Raw genomic sequence first — 7963 nt, 5'->3', positions numbered from 1 at the left:
GGGGGGGGGGGGGCGGTTAGTTGGATCACTTTTTCACTGTGGCTACTGGAAATCCGTGAGGAGAATTTTAATAAATTGTGCTGAGCTTTTATAAAGTTCTCAACTTGCAGAGATTTCTCAAATGTTTCACTCAAAATATTTTCTTTGAAAAAGAAACCACACTACCATTTTCATGAAAGAAATGCATGATTTTATGGCAGCGGAGCAGACATCTTCAACCATTATATCTTAAATCACAGTGATACTCTATACCAATGGTGCTTGACTTCCAGTCCGCAGGCCAGATCCGGTCTGCAGAGCTGTGTTATTTAGCAGCACGGAAGTGGTGTTAATTAACGCTGGCTCCATTCTGCTGACGCCAAATTTCCAAGCCCTGTGAGCTAAATGTCATAGGGCATGGAACCAGGGTGTGACTAGCATACAGGGCCCAGTCCAGCACACAGGGACGCAACCACCTGCTGGTCTGGCCTCACGTGCCAGATTGGGCCTACAGACCAGATCCTGCATTAGGATGGACCTCACACCAGTAGTCCAGCCAAAAGGTTAGGCACCACTCCTCTATCCCAGTTAATTGTGTGGAATACTGCAAAGCATCCCAAGACAATCTGGCAAGTGGAAAACTGACAAAAAGCAAAATTTAACCAGCTGAAAGAACTAGTAGTCAAGGGAGAAATGGGAGAAAAATACACAAACTTTCCAAAGTGTATCTATGATTTTCTTGCTTCCCTAATACTGTGCTATCCCCTATCATTTGTTTTTATGGATTTTACTGTGAACCAATTATTGTAAATGGTCTGCAAGGCCTATCCTTCCATCCTCATCTAAACCCAACCTGAAAATAGGCTTCTCATCCAACAGGTTCTATACAGAAGTCTACTTTTATCTTTACCATTTTAGATCCATCCAAAAAGATTACATTGTGTGCACCAAAGTGTACGTCTCAAACTGAGTTTTGCACATTCTTCCTGTCATCCCACCCGTCCCTTCTACTTTTGTCACTCTTACCTGCTGTTACCCATGACATTTCAATAACACCTTCTGTGAAAGAGCTAGCACCCCTCGCCATGTTCTGAACTAGCAAAATGCAGGACAAAAAACTGATCGTCTGATTTAAGACACTTCTACGGAGAATAAATTTAAACATAAAAGCATGCAGAATTTGTTTCAAGAGGGACCTTATTTGTGGCCCTAATTCTAGGCCATTTTTTCCCTTCTTATAATACCATCCCTGACCCTCTTAACTTAGCTGTGCTCCTAAGTTTGTCTCTCCTACAATTTTTAAATATCCACTTTGTGTGTTTAAATCAGAATACCCACTTCTGTAACTGGGCCACACCCTGAGCATCTCTCTTATTCTACATTCCACTTACAGAACAGGTTGAGAACTGCTTTATGGAAGGTATCAGACAAGTCTGAAATTAGGAATTGTCTAAGCATGGCCCTACGGACAGCCAGATTAGCAAAATCCCCAAAAATTAAACTTTAGCAAGGTGACCAAGGAGGGAGGGGGTGGAGGGGGGGATGTTGATGTTCCAATCAAGTGTAGATGAATAAAGAGGCAATGCTTTCCATTTTAATTAAACAAACAAGTGTGTTTATGAGTTCCTGGGCCATGATGCTCCTGGATAAATACCATGCACAAGAGCCTATACAAGAAAAATGGATTTAATTTCATTTGAATAGAGACCAATATAGATGGTTCTATGTCCTTGCACAGCACTTACCATTGATGGGGGCAGGAACTTGGGAGGAGGAAACAAAAATAAATAGGAGTTGCTCACATCAATTTTTGGCTCATCTTAACTGAAAATTAGCCTTGCTTGCATGAATTTATGAATGTTTTTACCCCACCCTCTCAATCAGGGAAAAGTGAATGGGCTTCTCATTATGCCTGACATAAAATAAAGACAAGGGAGTTGACTGAAGAGAAAATAAACTACTATTATTTAGCAGTCTAAAAAAAAATTTCTATCCAATAACTGGCTGAAAATGACACAAAAGAAACAAGGGAACCATTGAAAATACATCCCTTGGAAACATCAAGTTGGGAAGCCACAATTGCATAAGCTTTAATTCTTGTTACTGACACTGTTAATTAGACACATATCTGGACCATCTAAATAAAAACGCAAACAACAATTAACATACAGAAAGTCAGATAAATATATCTAGAGATTTATTGATGGAACAAATCTAATTCTTCACACACAAATCATTTTTAAAAAATCAAATTCTGATAACTGTTAATGGATTGATGTTAGATTGACAACAGATCCCAAGTGGAGTTCTACTGGGGTCTGGTCTGGAACCAATGTTGTTTAACATTTTTATTCAATGACCCACGTGCCAGAATGTACAGTATACTACTCAAGCTTGCACACATCACTCTTAGGTTTACATCTACGCATATAAAATAAATCACACTTTTAGCCTGACACCAGCCCCTACCTCCTCTTTAAATCACTTCCACTTTTAGCCGAATCCACAGGTAGGAGAAATGTGAGAACAGCTGAGGAATGGAGGGAGTGATGTTACTTAGAAGCAAGAGGTGCCTTTATAAACTATGCAGGGTTCACTAGCTACTGCTCCTCTCAGGATTACTGGTTGCCATCATGTCTTCAGCTGCTCCAAGCAGCTCTTCCATGGATCATAGATTCTGCTGTTACACCTCCTCCCACTGGGGTAGCGGAAGATTTTAGTAGTAGTGTATGTCTAAAACAGGCCACTTCATCTCATCTCTATGCTACTGATACTTCTGACCTATACACACTCATGTTCCTCCTCTAGCCTCACATACATTGACAAGCTCACACAACATAACTCATCTGTTCCCTGGATAAGAGGGGGAGGAGATCATCTTTTCAGAGATGATCCCAAAGCCTTCCCTGGGGTTCTCCTGCCAAGAAAAAAACAAACCATTCAAGTGTGAATCAACTGACTAAAAACAGAGTCAACATGAGTTCTCAGTACAAAAGGACAGCAAAAGATATAAAAGAATCAGCAGGAGCACTTGACCACTTTCCATTCATAAGAGAAGATGATCATCTACTAGTGACATTAGTGCAGTTTGTTTCCAATACTCATGCCAAACCCAACTGGGGGAAAAATAAGAAGCAAAGAACCCAAGGCTTCCAAGAAGAATAAAGCTACTTGTACCACCTTAAACTTCCAAAGGCAGACCATCCCTTAACTTCAGTACAAGCTAATTATTCTTAGAGATGCACACTTTTTAATCACTTTCTGTGAACTACTGGACCACAATAATCCTTCAATAAAGTAAAACTTAGATCTTCCATTTGCACCCAGTCAAGTGAATCTTGTTACTGTGCAGCAAGTAATCTGTCATTTCGCTGTTGGATTGATCCAGAAGTCCACTGAAGTTAACTGGAATCTTTTCACTGAATTCAGTGGGCTTTTGTATTAGAAGAAATGGTTGTTTCTTGGTTGTTTCTTGTATTAGAATAAACGGCTGAGATTCCAAAAAGAATCTCATGAAGACTGAGTTCAACTGATCAGCTTTTTAAAGGAAGTCAATTATTCAACCTCAAAGCTGTATTTTCAAACTCAAAGGTTTGAGCAAGCAAGGTGTCAAAAGAAGGGATAATATAGTATCCACCTGTAATGAGAGAAAAAAGGAGGACCAGAGAAATGTAGACTAGTCAGTTCAATTTCAATACTTGAGAAGTTACAAAGCAGGTAATAAAACACTGAATGTACAGATATGTGGTGAATAAAGGAGCAATCACTAGAATTCAACATGAATTTGTGAAGAACATATCATGTCTAATCAACTGGATCACCTTCCTTGAGAGGGTCACTTGTGTCCATAATATATATCAATTTTAGTAAGTCCCACCTGCTAGTCTCATAAGACAGGAAAGCATGGGTACATTAGCTGGATACATAATTGGTTGGATAACCAAAGTGAGTAACAGTTAAGGGATCAATGTTAGACTGGCAAGGGATCCCAAACGGGGTTCCACTAGGGTCTGGTGTGCGATCAGTGCTGTTAATGTTTTTTATTAAATGACCTAAATGCCAAAATGCAAAGTGTACTGTTTTAAAATTTAAAGGGATTTTAATAAATTGGAGAACTGGCCTCTAGGCAACAAAATGAACTTCAACAAAGATATGCAAAGGCTGCTATGTGTGAAGAAAAAGTAAATGCATTAAATCGAATGAGGATAAGTGGCTTGAAACTAGCACTGCTGAAAAGGATCTGGGGGTGATGACACATCACAAACTAAACATAAGTTAACAGTTCGATGTTGTCACAAAGACAACAAATGCAATTTTGGGCTACGTCGATAGAAGATATAAAGTCAAAATACCCTTTCTTCCTTTTTCTCACCAACAACAAACACTGTGTGGCCGATCAAGTTTAAACAGCTCTGTCAGTCTTGCAGTACATACTGGTATCAATACAAACTTAGCGAGCCAATCTTACGATGCTTTCGTCTGTAAAACTGCCACTAAACTTGATAATATTGCTGGGGATGAGAAAGTCACTTCCTAAGCAGTTTAATTCTCTTTGTTCTCCTTGAGCCTTATATCTTGGAATCATCATGTTTTGTTTGGCTTTAAGGGGTTAAACTAACTAATCCTAAATCCAGCTAAACCAACAAACCAAGTCCAACTAACCACTCCTAAGAAAAACCTGAAAGCATTCTGTTAGTTGAATATTTGATAAAGAACGCATCAAGGATCTCTCTCTCTCAGTGATGTAAGCAATAATTTCATTAGTAGCTATGACATGAACTAACTAATCTAGTAAGTCTCTTACATCTCCTATTACGTCCTCCTGTTCCATCTAAAAGAATAAACATAGAGCTCATCTTGCCATGAAAAAAAGAGATGTTTAAACTAGAGCTAGAAATATTGGACAGGAGGAGAAGAGGGAATAAGAATTCATAAAACTTTGTTAGACACGCGATATACTAACCAATGCACCCACTATATCATTATTAGAGAAGAAAAATGTAGTTGTACTGATGGAATATTGTTTACTCAAACTCACTATGCCTGATTCATTATACTGTACATGTAGAGTACATGATTAAGACTGCCTCGCAAGATACATGAAGTATATCTTAATCTTGTTTGCATAATAACCCAGGTTAAATCATAAATAAAAAGAGTCTCCAATTGAAATGCCCAGAAAACATATTTGAACCGGAGACTATGTTGACTACAGAACACAGTTCTAGACTGCAGCACTTGTCAGTACCAGATTTACACATACTTGCTTGTGCATATTCCTTGATTTAAACAGCGTGTAGCTTCTGTATTTATATTGTATAATTATAACTATCCCCAAAACAGAAAAAAGAAAACCATGCCTAGTTTCTAAGAAACTTTCCCCAGAGAGTTAATTATATTGAATGAGACCATGAGTCAAATTTCATCTCCCACTTCCTCGTAATTTCAAAAGTGAAAAAAGAGAAATTAGCGTTGCACAGAATTAGCAGATACCAATTTCATCATTGGTGGCCTGGTCTGTCCCATTATTCCCCTTAAAGGGTGGGAGCCACTAGAGCCATGGGTGTGTCTAGTGGTCTAAGCAGAGGGGTGAGAGTCAACATTTCCTGAATGCTAATTATGGCTCACAGACTTCCTCTCTAAACTTGGTCAAATTCTTTACATTGATATATTAGTTCACTCACTCTTTCTTTCTCCCCTCACATCCCTCCATTTTAGGAATATTGTGGAAACAAGTCATGTTTGCAAAGCAGTTAGAAAAAGGCTCATTACAGAACTCGGACCCGCAAGGAAGTGTCTGGGAGCAAACACATTTCTGGAGTCCATCAACAGAGTCACTGCATTGATTATAAGCTGCAGGTTATTATTTTACTGCTGTGTGAGGGATCATGAAAGCCATATTTAAAGTACTCGGTACAGTCCCAGGAAACTTATTAGAAAAGAGATGAGGAGGGGGAATTCCATGAGGTACAAAGATCTGTAGGGAGTAATGATTGCAGATGCTACTAGGCTATTTGCATGAATGTCCAGTACTCAGATGACAATTTAACTCAAGGAGGACCAAACAGAAAAGTAATTTTAGTAGACTTCTTTATGTAAGAAACAGTTAATACTCTCCTTTACCAAGACCGTGACTTATCCCACACACAAAGGGATTCTACATCAATAGTTCCCAACCTTGTTAGACTCAAAGCACCCCTCAGAAAATGCTACATCTTCATTTCATCTAGAACAGGGCTGTCCAACTGGCAGCCTGCTAGGAATTAACATGCAGTCCCTGGGCTCCAACCAAGCTGCTGCTGCCCTTATCACTCAAGCAGCAGCAGGGGTCTCAGGGCTTCCCCTCCCTCCTGTGGCTTCTGCTGCATGCCCCCATCCCAGGGGCTGGGGTGGGACAGCCTACACCCCAAAGCACCTGTATAGCAACTGCAGTGGGGACCCCATGGATAGGCAGCCAAAAGTCAGGCAGGCACTGTGCCTAGGGCTGGTGGGGCAAGGTGAGCATCCACCTGCCCACATGCGCAGTGCAGCTGGGGGGAGCACCTGCATACACACATGGCGTGCAGCCTAGGGGGCAGGCCTGTGGCCCCTGCAGCATGCAGCCACCAGGGGTGCAGCCCCCAGCTGCTAAGAAGTTGGACAGCCCTCACCTAACACATTATCTAAAGGCTGTATCTGAAACCTTTCTTAACAGTAGTCAACTTTTCCACTTTAACAGGATGAAACTTGTGTCACACGAATGGTCGATGAAAAGGAGGCCAGCTTTGAGGTGTCTTTCTACCCTCAAACTGCGTATGTTCTTCTGCAATACAGTATGAAAGAATTAAGAGAAAGTTAACAAAAGGTGTATCTGAACAGCACAATTTTTTCAACTATTGAAAAACCTACCTAATGTTCTCCAGAATAAGGTATGTTAATGACATATAAATAAATAAAACTTGTTCAAATACAAAACATTTAATAGAACTGTGACTTGCACAGTAATATTAAAATATTCAGAAGAAAGATATTGGTTGCTGAATTCTTAATTTTCCTAGTCAGTCTTTCCAAGTCATATTTACAGACTGAAAGACATATAACACTAACTCTGTGCACCTGGGGACTTGAAAGAACTCAGCAAAAGGAAACCATGCAAGTACAACTATGTTCTTTTTCCATTTGTGGTCAATATTGTTTCTATATTTTAGCAACAGTAACTCTGCTTGCTCCGCCTAAAGTAAAAGTGCAATCAATTCAGATTTGCAATGCAATAATGCCCTCTACTGAGTCATTCTGGAAAGACAGTATTTCCTTGCACTCATATTTGGACTGTGAAGCCACAAAAGCAGACTTGAGATGATATGACAAACTCAAACTATGGTAGCATAAGAGTGTTGTTGTAGCCGTGATGGTCCAGAAATTATGTCAGACAAGGGTTTCTTTGAGTGGTATCTTTTATTGGACCAACTGAGGGAGAATGTCTTGTATTCAAAAGTGTATTTAACTCTATCCCAACTACATAGCTGGTCTAATAAAAGATATCAGCCAAAGAAATCCTTTACAGGTACACCGATACATCACTCCGATATTGGATCAGTACCAATATAAAAAAACCTGGCTGTATCAGGTCTCAGTTCAATGGGGCCAATAATTTAGCCGGTAAGTGCCCGTGCTGTGTGCAGCCACAGCACAGCACTCAGGCAGCAAGCAGCACAGCTGACAGTGTGGAGAGCAGCCTCCAGTTGGTAAGTCCATTGTGGTGGAAGGGGAGCGGGGAGGGAAGGTGTGTAGGGGGGCAGATCAATGCCCCCTGCAGTGAGGGATGGGGATGGGACAGCTCCAAGCCCAGCCCCCTCCCAAAAAGAGTCCCACACAACCCCGGTTGCAGCCCACCCCGCACAGATCTGGGGGGCATGTGCCTCCCCTGCCCCCCATGCCCTCCCGGGGTGCAAGCAACAGCAGGAGCAGCACCCCCCCACCATGAGCCGTGGCTCTGTTCCCCCTC

General features: G+C 40.9%; 1 protein-coding gene across 5 annotated transcripts in view; it reads right to left on the bottom strand.

The window, feature by feature from the left end:
- Positions 1-7963, bottom strand: part of PUS10 (pseudouridylate synthase 10) — a 68560-nt gene that overhangs the window by 41265 nt on the left and 19332 nt on the right. The window lies entirely within an intron of this gene.

This window comes from Gavialis gangeticus, unplaced genomic scaffold (genome assembly GCF_001723915.1).
Source record: "Gavialis gangeticus isolate Ggan-Ray unplaced genomic scaffold, GavGan_comp1, whole genome shotgun sequence".
NCBI classification, from domain to species: domain Eukaryota; kingdom Metazoa; phylum Chordata; order Crocodylia; family Gavialidae; genus Gavialis; species Gavialis gangeticus.
The sequence above is the reverse complement of the archived record's forward strand: the minus strand, read 5'-3'. Positions and strand labels throughout refer to the sequence as shown.